The sequence below is a fragment of the Leuciscus leuciscus genome (assembly GCF_965113295.1).
Source record: "Leuciscus leuciscus genome assembly, chromosome: 19".
Classification (NCBI taxonomy): Eukaryota; Metazoa; Chordata; class Actinopteri; order Cypriniformes; family Leuciscidae; genus Leuciscus; species Leuciscus leuciscus.
Genome location: NC_138743.1, coordinates 17,414,088 through 17,430,690, shown reverse-complemented (window position 1 = coordinate 17,430,690; position 16,603 = coordinate 17,414,088). Strand labels below are relative to the sequence as shown.

The 16,603-nt window shown below is 43.2% G+C and overlaps 1 pseudogene across 1 annotated transcript; it reads right to left on the bottom strand.

Moving 5' to 3' along the window:
- Window positions 1–614: 614 nt before the first annotated feature.
- Window positions 615–15,675, bottom strand: LOC309482900 (cholesterol 24-hydroxylase-like; annotated as a pseudogene). The gene is made up of 14 exons (XR_014211695.1): window positions 15,489–15,675; window positions 15,275–15,352; window positions 14,673–14,753; window positions 14,494–14,567; window positions 13,222–13,308; window positions 13,004–13,142; window positions 12,792–12,905; window positions 12,544–12,700; window positions 11,593–11,664; window positions 11,446–11,518; window positions 11,271–11,355; window positions 7,273–7,383; window positions 1,947–2,101; window positions 615–1,862 (listed from the first exon to the last, which is right to left on the bottom strand). The product of XR_014211695.1 is annotated as a cholesterol 24-hydroxylase-like (transcript).
- Window positions 15,676–16,603: the final 928 nt, after the last annotated feature.

Sequence of the window (16,603 nt, the reverse complement as noted above, 5' to 3'; positions counted from 1 at the left end):
GGTTAGAGCACTGGTCTTGTAAACCAGGGGTCGCGAGTTCGATCCTCGCTGGGGCCTGGAAAGGCGATGCTTTTTCTTACACGTTCATAATACACGATTGTCGTACTTCAAGAACAAGTGTTACAGTTTCACATAATACATATGTGACCCTGGATCACAAAACCAGTCTTAAGTAGCATGGGTATATTTGTGGCAATAGCCAACAAAACATTGTATGGGTCAAAATTATCGATTTTTCTTTTATGCCAAAAATCATCAGGATATTAAGTAAAGATCATGATCCATGAAGATATTTTGTAAATTTCCCACCTTAAATATATAAAAAAATTATTTTTGTGAGTGGATGCAGCACAATCGCCTATAGAAATGGACAACTTTAAAGGCGATTTTCTCAATATTTCGATTTTTCTGCACTCTCAGTTTCCAGATTTTCAAATTGTTGTATCTAGGCCAAATATTGTCATATCCTAACAAACCTAATATCAATGGAAAGATTATGTATTCAGCTTTCAGATGATGTATAAATCTCAATTAAAAAAAAAATACACATAAGACTGATTTTGTGGTCCAGGGTCACATATAAGAAATACTGTTCTTCAAAAGTAAAAGGACCCCACGTAAATCAGCTTTTATGTTTTTTATTCACTGTGTTTAATCTGTTTGGCAAAGTGGTAGGAAAATATATTATGTAAAGAGACCTTTTTAAAATCTGATAAAATGTTTTAAGATTTTGCTGATAATATAATTTTTAATGAAAAAAGTATTAAATGAGAAAAACAAGCATTTTCACCAGTGGTTTCATTAGTTCCTATTGTGTTTATAAAATGTTCATATTTATATAATCAGTGCTGGGTCGATTATTTACAAATTGTAGTCTGTTACTGATTACAAATTACATGACAAAAATGTATTACATCTAAAAATATATAGCATTACACATTTTAGGAAATGTAATCAAACTACTTTTTGAAACTTTTAGATTACTTTTGACCCAACTCATTTATCACATTGATTTGAATATGATAATCTTGTACCATATTGATATAAAAATACAAACAGAAAGTTTGTTATTAACAAAATGAAGTGCATTAAACATTACATTACATCAGGGTTTCCCAAAATTAGGTTTCTGAAGGAAAAGTTAAAGCATTCAAAATAAAACACTGAAGACTGAAATACCGCATTTACCTGCAAGTCATGTTACCATAATTCATTTTTATCAGAGAACCGAGAACATGAAAATCTGTGGTTAATCTAATATAAATATATATATTTAATTAAAATTTAAAAGATAAAAATAATTAACGAGAATCAATATATTATGAATAATTTACTGCCATTGTGTTACTAATATGTAATCATGAATCATAAAATCAATAGAAAAGTAACTAGTCTCATTATGAGTATTAACAAAATCCAATTACAAGTAGCCTACTTCATTTTGGAATCTGATTACATAATCCAGATTGCATGTAATCAGTTGCTACCCAGCACTGTATATAATCCACATAATGTGTTGAAACAAAGATTTAAAATCACCATAATGAAGGATTACGAGATGATATAAAACCAAATCAATTAAAAGTGCGGATAAAGTATCATAGATGAATAGCCTGTTACAACTTCTGTGCTTAGGTTAATGTTTGAATAATACAAGACCATGTTTGCCAAGTAGACACAAATACACAAGAGTTGACACAAAACAAGTGCCATAACATGTCCTATGAGCATGGTTTAATGTTGCAGATCACTCCACTTATGGGCCGTAGAGTTCCAGTGTCTTTAATGCTGAAAGACTGTCCAGGAACCAGACTGAACTAAAATCTCTGAAGCAGTTTGGCAAGCACAACTTTAGCCTCCATCTGAATGTAGAAATACGCCAAGTTGTTATGATCACAGCAAATTTGGCACTTGGAAAGCAAATTGTGCAAATGTGTGTTTGTTACCTGTGAGAAGACCTGCCCTAGACAGGTTCGTGGACCAAGTGCAAATGGGTAGTAGCAATGACTTACTTGGGGGCATTCACATCAAATTTCTCAGGATCAAACTTCAATGGATCTTTGAAAAACTTTTCCAGTCTTTGAGAGACATAAGAACTGAACTGTATGGAAAAAGTTCAAAATGGTTCAAAATAGTCATGTATTCAAATACAATTAAACAAGTAAAATTGATGATGCCATTGTTCGAATTTATTGGAATTATTAAAATAGAGTTAAGTCATAATTTACTCACCCTGGTGTTGTTCTAATGCAGTATGCTGTTTTTTCTTTTTCAGACCACAAAAGAAGAAATTTAAGAAAAAAAGTCCTGCTCTGCATCATCCACATAATGGCAGTGAAAAGCGACCAGCTTTTAATCAAGCTTTTTTTTAAAAGACGCGAAAATATTACAGAATGATCCCATGCGACGTGTCGTATATCCCACGTGTTCTTGAGTTTATGATAGGGTTTGGTAAAAATCCAACCAAAATTGTATGAATTATTTAAAGAAAATCCTGACCTCTGTGCACGACTGCATGTTCATGAGACTCTATTAGTGCCACAGTTCACTCTGACTCGCCCAGAAAAAGCACACAAGTTGATGACAGATGTGAACGTGATAACTTCTTGTTGCGATGAACATAACGGAAATATTCACCTCAGAGAAGAAGGTACATGGATTGTATTTCATTTCGCATTTTTCCTAGTCTTAATTTCTCACAATTTGGGCCCTATCTTGCACCCAGCTCAATTGACTTTGTACAACGACGCATGTATCATTCCTATTTTGCACCCGACGCACAGCGGACTTTTCCCTCGACAGACGCACGTCGGTAAATTAGGGAATGAACTTGAGCTCCCGGGGGCGGTTCATTGAAAAGAGGAGGCGTGTTCCGGCGCAAACGTTCCCTGGTGCTATTTTGCTATGTCAGTGGCGCGTTTTCAGTGGCACGTTCAGATGCTATTTTAAGGGCGCATGCTTGGCCACAATATAGCGTGTGCACAACGCGCATACACTTTGCTTCTCTCATCTACACATAGGCGCAACAGTTGCAATTTTTGCAAACCAAACATAATTACAAGGAAAAATATTCCACATGAGGGAAATCATTGTGGTGTCCATGAAGATGTGAAAAAATAGGCATAAATCTAGCTTACACATTTACCAAAATTATTATATGCCTGTTTGGGCAAAAGCTTATTTGGGTGGGTTTCTTCCATCCCCATACAATGTCACTTCTCTGTCTTTTACGGCCCTGACGAGAACGTCGGTCTCCTCGGCTACTAACTGCTCCTGGCGTGCGCCTGGCAAATCCGCCGTTATAATAGCAATCCGCCATGGAACAAGCGCGCCTGCTCTTAAAGGGAATGTGAGATGATGCTCTGATTGGTTTATTTCATGCTACGCCAAACCACACCTATGAGTAATGTAGCTACTTCAGACAAACCCATTTTAGATTTGCGTCTGGCGCGAGAGTTATTTTATCCCGCCAGTATAATAGCAATAGCGCCCGAGATCCGCTTTCAGATCATTAAAATAGGGCCCCTTGTGTACTGTTTCTGGGAAAGTTGGGGTAAACGCGCACATCGTGCAGCCGTGCACAGAAGACCAATGGCAGGATTTTTGGAGAATAATACATACAATTCCGGGTTTTTTTTGCCAAACCCTATTGTATACTGTATGCCCAGAACACTTGGAATTTACGACACATGCCGCATGGGATCATTCTGTGATACTTCTGCGTCTTTTAAAAAAACTTGATGCTGGTCGCTATTCAATGCCATTATATGGATGAACGTAAGCGGGACATTTTTACAAATTCTCCTTTTGTGGTCCAAAAGAGAAAGAAGGGCATATGGCATTAGAACAACACACGTGTGAGTAAATGAGGGTGAACTAACCCTTTTAAGACCCCCTGTGGTCAAAATCTGTGGTTTATATGTCTATGTGGTGTTTTTAATATGATTTAAGACAAACCATGTGTAAATTCATAAGTCAACACCATTGCTGAGTATTTTCTCCTTAAAACTGCAGTGAACCAAAGACAGTCTCAAAAGCACCGTTTGAAATCGCTGGTGTTTCTGACTACACAAACTACCTTGTAACCAATCAGATCAACGTGTGATCGTCAACAAGTGGATCTTTGAGCTGGTGTGAATGAGTGGAGGCGGGGTTAATTTGCATATTCAAAGAACCACCTATTCACAGAATCCCTTCCTTGAACTGCCACCTTACCGTGGTGGAGGGGTTTGAGTACCCGAATGATCCTAGGAGCTATGTTGTCTGGGGCTATATGCCCCTGGTAGGGTCAGGTCCTAGGTGACGGGTCAGACTAAGAGCGGTTCATAAACCCTTTATGATAGTATTAAAAAACGAGGACTGTGACGTTGCCCGGCCCGGGGTTGGGGCTCGTATGCGAGCGCCCGGTGGCTGGGCCTCCCCCCATGGGGCCGTGGGGCTGCCCTCCCGTGGGCTCACCACCTGCAGGAGGGACCATAAGGGGCTGGTGCAAAGTGGATCGGGTGGCAGTCGAAGGCGGGGGCCTCGACAACCCGATCCCTGGACACGGAAACTAGCTCTAGGGATGTGGAACGTCACCTCGCTGGCGGGGAAGGAACCTGAGATTGTGCATGAGGTTGAGAGGTAACGACTAGAGATAGTCTGGATCACCTCTACGCACGGCTTGGGCTCTGGAACCACACTCCTTGAGAGAGGATGGACTCTTTACCACTCTGGAGCTGCCCATGGTGAAAGGCGGCGGGCTGGTGTGGGTTTGCTTAAAGCCCTCCAGCTCAGTCGCCATGTGTTGGAGTTCACCCCGGTGAACGAGAGGGTCGCTTCCCTGCGCCTTCGGGTCGGGGATAGGTCTCTCACTGTCGTGTGCGCCTACAGGCCGAATGGTAGTGCAGAGTACCCGGCCCTCTTGGAGTCTCTGGGAGGGGTGCTGGAAAGTGCTCCGAAAGAGTTCTACTGGGGGACTTCAACGCCCATGTCGGCAGCGACAGTGACACCTGGAGGGGTGTGATTGGGAGGAATGGCCCCCCTAATCTGAACCCGAGCGGTGTTCTGTTATTGGACTTCTGTGCTAGTTACAGCTTGTCCATAACGAACACCATGTTCAAGCATAAGGGTGTCCATCAGTGCACGTGGCACCAGGACACCCTAGGCCGGAGGTCGATGATCGACTTTGTGGTCATTTCATCCGACCTCTGGCCGTATGTCTTGGACACTCAGGTGAAGAGAGGGGCGGAGCTGTCAACTGATCACTACCTAGTGGTGAGTTGGATCCGATGGCGGGGGAGGAAGCTGGACAGACTCGGCAGAACAAAACGTACTGTTCGACCGGATCCCGAGGGAGTTTGGAGATATTGAGTCCGAGTGGACCATGTTCTCCACCTCCATTGTCGACATGGCTGCTCGGAGCTGTGGCCGTAAGTTCTCCGGTGCCTGTCGAGGTGGCAATCCCTGAACCCGGTGGTGGACACCGGAAGTAAGGGATGCCGTCAAGCTGAAGAAGGAGTCCTATCAGGCCTGGCTGGCTTGTGGGACTCCTGAGGCAGCTGACGAGTACCGGAAGGCCAAGCAGACTGCACCCCGGGTGGTTGTGGAGGCAAAAAATCGGGCTTGTTGTGGGGCTCTCTTGGCTGACACGCCTCTGCAACATCGCGTGGCGGTCGGGGACAGTACCTTTGAGCTGGCAGACCGGGGTGGTGGTCCCTCTTTTTAAGAAGGGGAGTTGGAGGGTGTGTTCCAACTACAGGGGGATCACACTTCTCAGCCTCCCCGGGAAAGTCTATGCCAGGGTACTGGAGAGGAGAATACGGCGATAGCAGAACCTCGGATTCAGGAGGAGCAGTGCGGTTTTCGTCACGGTCGTGGAACACTGGACCAGCTCTATACCCTCTCCAGGGTGCTGGAGGATTCATGGGAGTTTGCCCAACCAATCCACAAGTGCTTTGTGGATTTAGAGAAGGCATTCGACTGTGTCCCTTGCGGCATCCTGTGGAGGGTGCTCTTGGAGTATGGAGTCCGGGGCCCTTTACTAAGGACTGTCCGGTCCCTGTACGACCGGAGCAGGAGCTTGGTTTGCATTGCCGGCAGCAAGCCAGACTTGTTCCTGGTGCATGTTGGACTCCGGCAGGGCTGCCCTTTGTCACCGGTTCTGTTCATAATTTTTATGGACAGAACTTCTAGGCGCAGCCAGGGGTCGGAGGGTGTCAGGTTTGGGGACCACGTGATTTCGTCTCTGCTTTTTGCGGATGATGTTGTCGTGTTGGCCTCATCAAACCAGGACCTTCAACATGCACTGGGACGGTTTGAAGCCGAGTGTGAAGCAGCTGGGATAAGAATCAGAACCTCCAAATCCGAGGCCATGGTTCTCAGTCGGAAAAGGGTGGCTTGCCCACTTCAGGTTGGTGGAGAGTTCCTGCCTCAAGTGGAGGAGTTCAAGTGTGGGAAGGATGGAACAGGAGATTGACAGACGGATCGGTGCAGCTTCTGCAGTAATGCAGTCGATGTACCGGTCTGTCGTGGTGAAGAAAGAGCTGAGCTGCAAGGCGAAGCTCTCAATTTACTGGTCAATCTACGTTCCTACTCTCACCTATGGTCATGAGCTGTGGGTCATGACTGAAAGGACAAGATCCCGGATACAGGCGGCCGAAATGAGCTTTCTCCGCAGGGTGGCGGGGCGATCCCTTAGAGATAGGGTGAGGAGGCCGCTGCTTCTCCACATTGAGAGGGGCCAGCTGAGGTGGCTCGGGAATCTGTTCCGGAGGCCTTCCCGGGAAGGTGTTCCGGGCATGTCCCACTGGGAGGAGACCCTGGGGAAGACCTAGGACACGCTGGAGGGATTATGTCTCCCGGCTGGCCTGGGAACGCCTCGGTGTCCCCCCGGAAGAGCTGGAGGAAGTGTCTTTGGAGAGGGAAGTCTGGGCATCTCTGCTTAGACTGCTGCCCCCACGACCCGGCCCTGGATAAGCGGAAGAAGATGATGACGATAGAACCGCGTAAACTAAATAAGTCAAGGGTGTAGAGTTACATTCAAGCTATTATAAGGCATGAAGAATTTTTTTCAAGGAAAAAACATTTACATTTGTAATTTTGGTGATCAAAGATGAGTTTTAAGGGATACAATTATTGACTACAGGGGGACAATGTTGAAGATTTCTTTTTTATCTCCATTCAAGTAGACAGGAGCTGTACTTGTGTAGCTAGAAATAGCTTCCCCAGCCAGGTACCACACTGGCCACAGAGTGAACAGACCAGCATTACTGGGAATCTGGCAATACTCACAGCAATAGAGCAGCCGCCTGGGACTTTCAGCCCATTTATAACCATGTCCTCATGCAACCAGCGATTGGTTCCTGGAGCAGTGGGGTACAGTCGCAGTGTTTCCTTCAAGACCTAATACATTGAGTCAACAATACAAAGACCATTCAGAGAAATGGATACAGAACCATTTGTGTTTGTAGCATAAAATACCATCTCTGAAGACCAGGGGTGTCCAATCCTGTTCTTGGAGATCTACCTACCAGCAGAGTTCATTATCCATCGTGATCCAGCACACCTGTCTGTAATTAACAAGTGCTCCTGAAGATCTCAATTAGCCGGTTCCGTTGTGTTGGATCAGGGTTAGAGCTGAACTTTGCAGGAAGACAGATCTCCAGGAACGATCCGGGTTACTTGACTGTAACCCTGTTCCCTGAAAAACCAGAACGAGATGCTGCGCTGCTTAGCACATTGGGAACGTCTTTAATCGTGACCAGCTGTGAATATTGTGTGAAACATGTCAATAGAATTGACCCGGAGGAAATATAACTTCGGTCGATGACGTCATTGGCGCTATAAATACATGTGCCACAGGTGCATCATCAGGATATTTTGTCTGAAGAGCAGTCCCGGGACATCTTCAGCACGGCAATGCAGCGCAGCATCTCATTCCGCTTTTTCAGGGAACAGGGTTACAGTCAAGTAACCTGGATCGTTCCCTTTCAAAAGCTACAATCGATGCTGCGCTGCTTAGTGCATTGGGAACGAGAATACCCACGCCACCGTGCTTGAAGGTGTCTGGACCCCTTACGGTTGTGTAGGTAAACCCTGAGAGTGGTGGGTCATGTGCCTGTTGATAATTTTTCCTGCAGGAAGTCCAGAACTGAAGCAATCTGGCAGTTGACCAGATCTGCATTATGTACAACACACCACCTTTCAAATGCACCCCATTTGCTGGCATAACTCTTTCTAGTGGAGGAAGCCCTAGCACTTAGAATGGTCTCAATAACGTCAGGCGAAAGCCCAGTGTCTCTCAATTGGTACCCATCAGGGGCCAAACATGAAGGTTCCACAGGTCGGGCCTGGGATGGAATATCGTGCCCTCCACCTGAGACAGAAGGTCCCTCCTCTCCGGAATCGCCCATGGTGAGCCGTCGAGGAGAGATATTATCTCCGAGAACCATAATCTGTTCGGCCAACACGGCGCTATCAGTAAGAGGCAAGATCCTTTTTGGCGAACTCTGGCTAGAACTCCTGGGAGCAGAGAAACAGGAGGAAACGCATACATGCGCATTTTGGGCCAGACCAAGGGGGGCTGGGTGACTCAGAGAGAAGTAGAGGCGACATTGTGCTGTCTGATGGGAGGCGAAGAGATCCACCTCCGCTTCGTAAAATCTGGTCCAAATCTGTTTCACTACTTCTGGGTGGAGTTTCCATTACCCCATCGGTAGTTTCTGTCTGGACAGTAAATCCGCTCCCACATTCCCAGATGTCCTCGAATGTACACTGCCCTGAGTGACAGGAACTTGTCTAGGGCCCAGAGAAAAATCGACAACCTGTTCAACGCATCTGTTCAGATTGCGTGAGTGCAGACCTCCCTGATGATTTATGTAAGAGACTGCCGATGTGTTGTCCACCCGCACTAGGACATGACAGCCCCTCAACTGAGGGAGAAAGTATTTCAGGGCCAGAAATACAGCCATCAGCTCGAGGCAGTTGATGTGCAAATCGAGCTGATGACCCTCCCATTCCCCTTGAGCCGGACGACCACTTAAGACCGCTCCTCAGCCCATCAGGGAGGCGTTTGTCGTAAACAGTTTGTGACGACAAGGCGTCCCTAGAGTGGGACCCAAGGCGAGGAACCGGGATCTGAGCCACAGAGATAGTGTACGAAGCCCGTGGCGCGTCACTTTTAATTGCCTTTGAGGATTGGCCCTTGGATGAAATCCCCTGGCTTTTAGCCACAACTAAAACGGTCTCATGTGCAACAGCCCTAGAGGAATCACCCTGGATGCTGAAGCCATGAAACCTAGCATTTTTTGGTACTGACGAACAGTGCGATCTTAGCCTAGCCTGACTTTGCTCATGGTATGCCGAATGGTCTCGATTCGAGTGGGAGACAGTTGTGCCCGCATCGTGACCGAATCCCAAATGATCCCGAGATAAGTCGTTCTCTGGGCAGGAGAAAGAATGCTTTTCTTGGCGTTGAGTCTCAACACTAGAGAAACTAGATGAGCTAACACGATGTCTCTGTGTTGAAGCGCCATCTCTTGCGATTGTGCTAGTATTAACCAATCGTCGATGTAATTCAAAATGCGAATGCCCTGGAGTCGTAATGGAGCCAGTGCTGCATCCATGCATTTTGTGTATGTGCGGGGTGACAAGGCTTGACCGAATGGAAGAACCCGAAATTGGTACGCTTCGCCCCCGAAAGCAAACCTCAGGAACTTCCTGGAATCTGCGACACGACTGTCTTGACAGTAATCTGCTGTGATAGCCCAACTCTCTCTCTGTTCTATGGCCTCTTTGCTCAGAAGAGTTTGTAGCTCTTGTAGTTTTTGTACGCACCCCGTCCCGTCTACCCCCACCAGACTGCGCGCCAGACCATCAGGACTTCCTATTTATAGTAGTAATAGTCCTGAGGTCTGGCTTGGGAGGTTGCTGAGCATGACGAGCCTGTCCCCAATCCTTATGAGGGGGAGCACGGCTCGCCACGCTCTGCTTTTTCACCTCCCTGGCTTTTGAAGGACCGGGGAGAGGTTCAGTGGCCGATGGCCCCTCCCCTTGAGTGCGGCGAGGAAGGAACTGAACGAATGCTTCTTCGTGCTTCTTAACCTCCCTGAACCTGGTGACGACAGTATTGATGGAGTCGCCAAACAGGCCAGAGGGTGAAACTGGAATCTAACAGAAACACACAATCTTTCTCTTTAATTCCTGTCAGATTAAGCAACAGGTGCCTCTCCGTGTTTACCAAAGCCGACATTGAACGGCCGATGGCACGGGCCGTTTGCTATGGTCGCACAGAGAGACAGATCTGTGGCTCGACGAAGCTCAGAGAACATTTCCTCGTCGATCATACTGCCCGCACTGAAGACCTTCAACAGGTCAGCCTGGTACGCCTGTGACACTGCCATAGTGTGCAGCGCAGCACCAGCCTGACCTGCAGCATGGTAAGCTTTACCCACAAGAGCCGAAGTTTTTCTGCACGGCTTTGTGGGGAGGCCGCTCACAAGCTGTAACCTGGCCACCGCACGAGTAACCACCTTGAGCAATTCCTCGACTGATTTACTTTCCCGAGAAGAACGCTCAGAGGTAGGCTGCTCGAAGTCCGCTGCTCAAAGTCCGCAGACCCAAGAGATATATCGTCATCCCCCTCGTGAACCAAAGAATCACCGGAACGTGCTTCGGGATCACGAGAGGGGACGTCTGGATCTGGTGATTCAGCAAGCGATAGGGAAGGATCCGTCTCTTGCTCATCATTAAGATCCATGCCCCACGAGCCCCACGATGGTAATGTGGGTGTGGTTTGGAAATAATTCAGGCGAGCATGCAGCATCTTAACATTAAATAGTTCACAATGCTCACACTCGCCATTCTCCAAAACCAAAGCCGCATGCTCCTCCCCCAAACAAACAATACAGTAATTGTGTGTATCCAAGTCTGACATAGGATGAGAACATGGAGAGACACAACGTGTATTCTTTTGTCGACAAATATTTTACTCTTTTATAGACGTTCAGAGAAAATTAGAATTTCTGCACACTGCCAGTTGGAAACTAACTCCTCACAAAGATCTGTAGTCAGATATAAAGAGAGAGAGAGAGAGAGAGAGAGAGAGAGAGAGAGAGAGAGAGAGAGAGAGAGAGAGAGAGAGAGAGAGAGAGTTTGATGCACACACGCACAGAATGGCCTCTGAAGACAAAAGACCTGACGATGCACCTGTGGCTCATCTATTTATAGCCGCAGCATCGATTGTAGCTTTTGAAAGGGAACAGGATTGGGCATCCCAGCTGTAGACCAACCTGAGACAAGTAAGTGAATTTTCCAAGGTCTTCATATGAAATGTCTCTCTTTGTCCCAAGAATCTCATCCATTTCTGCTTTAGCCCTGGGAATGAAAAGAAATTCAAACAAGAGCATTGTTATAAAAGTCAATGTGGAATAGGTCCATATTTCCAAGAACTGTTTTATTGTTTACCGTTTATATATCTCAGGATGTCTTCCTAATTGCATGATTGCAAACGAGAGCTGATTTGCTGTTGTCTCTTGCCCTGCAAAAGAATCAAGCACTGTTTATATTGGCAGGGTTTTTTATGAGCAAAAATAAAACAAAGCTGTAACTCACCAGCAATGAAGAAAGTCACGAAATTGTCCAACATCAGCTCATCATCTTTAGCGTTAGTAACATTTTCCTCCTCTGCAGCAAAAATGGAAAGTGTTAAATAGTTAAGTAACTCTACCAGTGTTGTGTTGAATATGTTATTATTAGGGCCATTAACTGATTCAAATTTGGAATGAAATTAATTGCATGATATGCTGATTAACCACTTTAATTCCCTGATATACTTCAGGCAAAATCAAAGAACAAACAGGTGTGTATACTGCTGTATGATATTCATTTTAATTTATTTGACTTTTTAATTTGTATGTGCAGAATGTTTGTATGTGCAGTATTTTATTTTATTTTTATTTTGATAGTAGAATGTTTGAAAGTTTAGTATGCTAATTGTTTTTTTATCTGTATATTTTTGTTGAAACAAAAATCCCGCGCTGAAAATGGCCCCCACTCCGGCCTGTGTTGATCTATGTAAACATTTTAGATGGACATGGACATCTTTAGTCGTTAAGTTGCATCTTGCACCATGAAAGCTACGTTTTTAAGACAATGTGTCAAGTTGAAGTACATGCAGTTTAACTTTTTTTTTTTCTTTCAAATGTGTCCTTTCTGTGATCTTTGCCCAACTTGTATTTGAACTTGAACTGCTCCAATGGTAAATTATTTACCAATCGTTACAGATTTAGTACGTTTAAAATTTACAAATACTGTTTAACTTTTTTGAATGTGTCTGGTTCCTGTATTCTGTTCATTTTGGTTGCATTTTTCACTTTTTGGCATTGTATTTGAACTTTTTTTTTTATTCTTCAAATGTTAAATTACTTATAAAATTTTCACACTTGTTAGGTTTAACTGTGGTATGGTAATTAAATAATTAATTAAAATTTGTATAATATGCAGCCCATTTAAAAGTTACCTGTACAACAAATGGAAGAAGGAAAATACACGAGACCCACATACCTGCCGTTCTGAGGATTTGTGTGAGAATGTCTTGGGGTACATCTTCTCCATTTTCTACTGCTGTCTTCCTGTTTTGTATCCATTTTTGTCCTGTTTTACGCAGGAGATCAGCTGCATCTTTAATTTGCTGTATAATCTTCCAATTCTTGGGAAAAAGCTGAGGTCCCACATTTAAAAAATAAAAACAGATTACATTACATTAACCATACAACTTTAGGGTGACATAAGCAATTTGGTTAGATTCTTACTCTAAAAAATGGGTCTCTGAGATCCAACACCATGCCTTTTAAACACAGCTCTACTGCATTCTGGAAGGGGCTGTCAGTTTGCATCAAGAAATTCAAATCAACACCGAAAGCCACCTGTGGATGAAAATATGACTATTAAGTATTGATCAGCAGCTGATTTGACTTTCCTTGTATTACGCTTTCCCTCGGATTAGCAGAAAGGAAAGTGAAACCTTGCAAATGACATCGAGTGTGACACAGTTGACCAGGTCGTGCATGACGGCAGGTGTTTTTGTCTCAGCCATTTCCTCCAGCTTTTCCATTAGGCGCTCCGACATCTCATTAAAAGTGCCCATCGAGCCTCGTAAGTATCTGACGAATGAGACAACATCAGCTGAGGTGCATCTGTATCACATTTCAGTATATCAGAGATTGTCTGTATTTGACTCACAAGCTGCTAAAGGCAGGGTCCATGATGCGACGCTGCCTGTACCAGGTGTCATGGTCCGCAGCCGTAATTAGCCCGTTCCCCAGGAACCTGAGGAGATTGAGTCATGTGACTTATTCAACTGTAAAGTCACCACTGGCAAAGCAAATCCCATAAAATATTCAAATCGAATATGAATTAAGCCGCAGTCACACTAGACTTTGAGAATGCAAAATGCATTCAATACATATTTTTTAAAACATACATTCAACATATAACAAATAATAATAAATACCAAATGTAAAAATAGTCCACAGTCTACTCCACCTCCCCTCAAAACTGCAAACCTGCAGCTTTAAAGTGTGAGTTCTTTGAATACCTTTGGAATAAACCAAAGGTATTACTGAGCATATACATTTTACTCAAATATAACACACTTATGGTATATTGCTTGTTTCGAAGACACTTGTAATGAATTTGTAATTGTAACAAAGCACACTTTAATATCACTAATCAAGCATGTAATTAGTCCCTACACAGGCATATACTTAAAGTATACTAAGAATACTTGAAGTTGTTCCAATTTAGCACACAAAAGAACACTAAAAAGTTATGCTTTACTACAATTTAATTACAACTAAAATATACTTAATACAAAATTAGTTGTTCCGAAATAGCACATTCAAGTTAATTAATCATTAACACACTTGAAATATACTGAATTAGTCTGGCTGCAAGTATACTTTGTTTTTTTTTTTCACCAGGGAAAGCATATACAGTGTTAGCCAAAAGTGATGTTCGGCTGAGGAAAATTCTTCACCCTTTGTTAAAAAATTACTACAAATTGTTAAAGATTTTGTAAACATATTGCGGAGTGGTGCAATGAAACATGCCAAATTGTGCAGCCATAATATTGTCAAAGCTGTCATACAAAGAAATTATGAACACATGCAATAACAAGAAAAACAACAATATATGAATAACTGAATATAGCATTTTGTTCTTCCCTCATATTTAAATCCCTTCATATTTAGATGGTTTTATCAAACTTGTATTGTCATTAAAAACAAACATCCCCTCCGGACATCAGTTTTTGCCACTACTGTAGATGATTTTAAAGCTATCGGACTAAATGCAGCATAGCTCAGATTTTGATTTCATGGGGCCTCTACCATAAAAACTTCTAGATGATAGTAGTAATGTGCCTTAGTGTAGCACACTGCTATCAATGTAGATATATTGACACTAGACTTCACCTAGCAATGCTATGACATATCCAGAAAAAATTAAACATACCTTTTTCCAAACAAGTTAAAGAGGCGTTTGTAGACAAAAGGATCTTTGAGATACTTAGGTGACATCAGGATTGTCTACAATAACAGGGCAGAGATTTTTTTTTTTTTATTATTAGATTTTGTGGCTTCTGATACAATTTTTTCTTTTCTTTTTTAATAAAATAAATAGATAATATTTACCTTTGTAGCCTCAGGACAATAAACCATGACATGACAGAATGAAAACTGTACATCCTGTAGACAGGGCCATATTTCTCTCCCCTTAAAAACAAGAACATGGTCACATTGGCGAGAACGCTTTACCAAATTTCCCCTAGAGGATTAATAAACACTATATCAATATATCTATTTATTTAGCTGAAGTGAGGAAATGCCTGCTATTCAGTGAAACAACTGTGTTTTTATTATAGTTTAGTAAATGTATATTGATGAAGTGGAAAGTATAAAACTGTAGGCTATTATTTTCCAGCAGTTTCTCAGAAGCTTACATGCTAGAAAATGGCTTAATATTTCTCTATATCTCAATAACGTTCAGAAAGTGTTCTTCTGAAAAAAAAAAATTAAATTACATTACATCATTTGACTTTTTAGAGTACAAATATTAAACAAATCACACACAGAGAGAGAGAGAGAGAGAGAGAGAGAGAGAGAGAGATGCAATGTCACTATGTGATATTACGTAACAATTGACACATTTTGTAGATGCAAGGTCAAAACAACAAGATATTACTCAGGCACAAATTTGCAAATAATCTGTGTTTATACAAGAGTTTTGTTCTTACCACTGAAGAAAAAGGTCGTGCACAAGACTTTTCGATTTCATTGCTCTTCTGAAAGATGGTATATGCCCCAGCAGAAAGCTGTCAGAATATCAGTTTTCTTGTTAATTTATCTCAGCTTTGATCATATACTGAAAAATACTGACTTACTGCAATACCGTTATATAAGTTGTATCAAACACATTTATATAGAGAACACATTCATAAAGTTTCTTACTTATCTCTTGGAGGTCCAGGTGTATGATCATATTTCTGATGAACATGTCTTACATACAGACAATATGCAATAAATGCACTGAAAACAGCAGCGAGCAGGTAAAACATCATAAAGGAGACCCATTCTGAGATCATGATGGTTCAGTACAGTAGATCAGTGTATATTGTGCGTCTGCCTTACCAGAGAATGTCTCTCAGTAAACTTTTGAACTGGTTGCAGTTCCACTCTGGTTCCATATGAGGGCGCTCACAGGACGAGTGCAGAATGAATGGAGGTCTATACCCATCAAAATCCACTTTTCTCAGGATATAATTTTTTGTCTAGTAATTTGAATGTTGTATTCGAAAGGAGATGCAAAGAAATTACACATTGCTGGGTGTTAGATTTTTTAGAGTAACTTATTTGCTTTAAAAAGTCTGGTACGACGAGATTCTGCTTTACGGCAATCTTTCAGTCACTTTGGTGCTTTCGCGCTCTGCACTTTCTTTTCTCTCGAGGCATCGACAACACAGCTGACACAGGTAAATACACGTGCTAGAAGAGTGCACTGTCTATGATGCTGCCAGAGTGAGGGCGGAGCGTTGATTTCGCGGCTTTACTTCCTGCTCACTACTGCGCAGGTCTGGTCCCGAGCAGATTCAAGCCCCAAGATGTCAGCGCCATATCGGGACCATAGACAGTAAAAGAAATGGACACAGCGACCCCATTGGATTCAACGGAGACAAAGTGAAGTCAATTAGAAACTCTTACTTCCTGGGGGTCGAGCGTACTGCGCAGACTCAAACTGAGCTTGACGACGTAGATGTGACGTGAGCAACCCGTCTGTCTTCTAGTAGCTGTGCCAAGAGAAATCTGAATCATTCCCTTCCGAAACTTGCAGAGACGGAGAGTGTGAATATGAGGTGTCCATGAGCTAGGAGCAGGAGCAACTTTTGCTATGTATTCTGATTAATTATTTTGTCACTTTGCCTCCACGTCCCCCCGATTGCGCGCGAGCTTCTCCTCCTGTCCATACGGTAATTCTCTACTGTGAGACAGAGAGTCGCGTGGTTATGACGCAATCGTTAGCCTATTTTTACAAAAATTGCTTCTACGGGGCCATAATGTAAGCTACA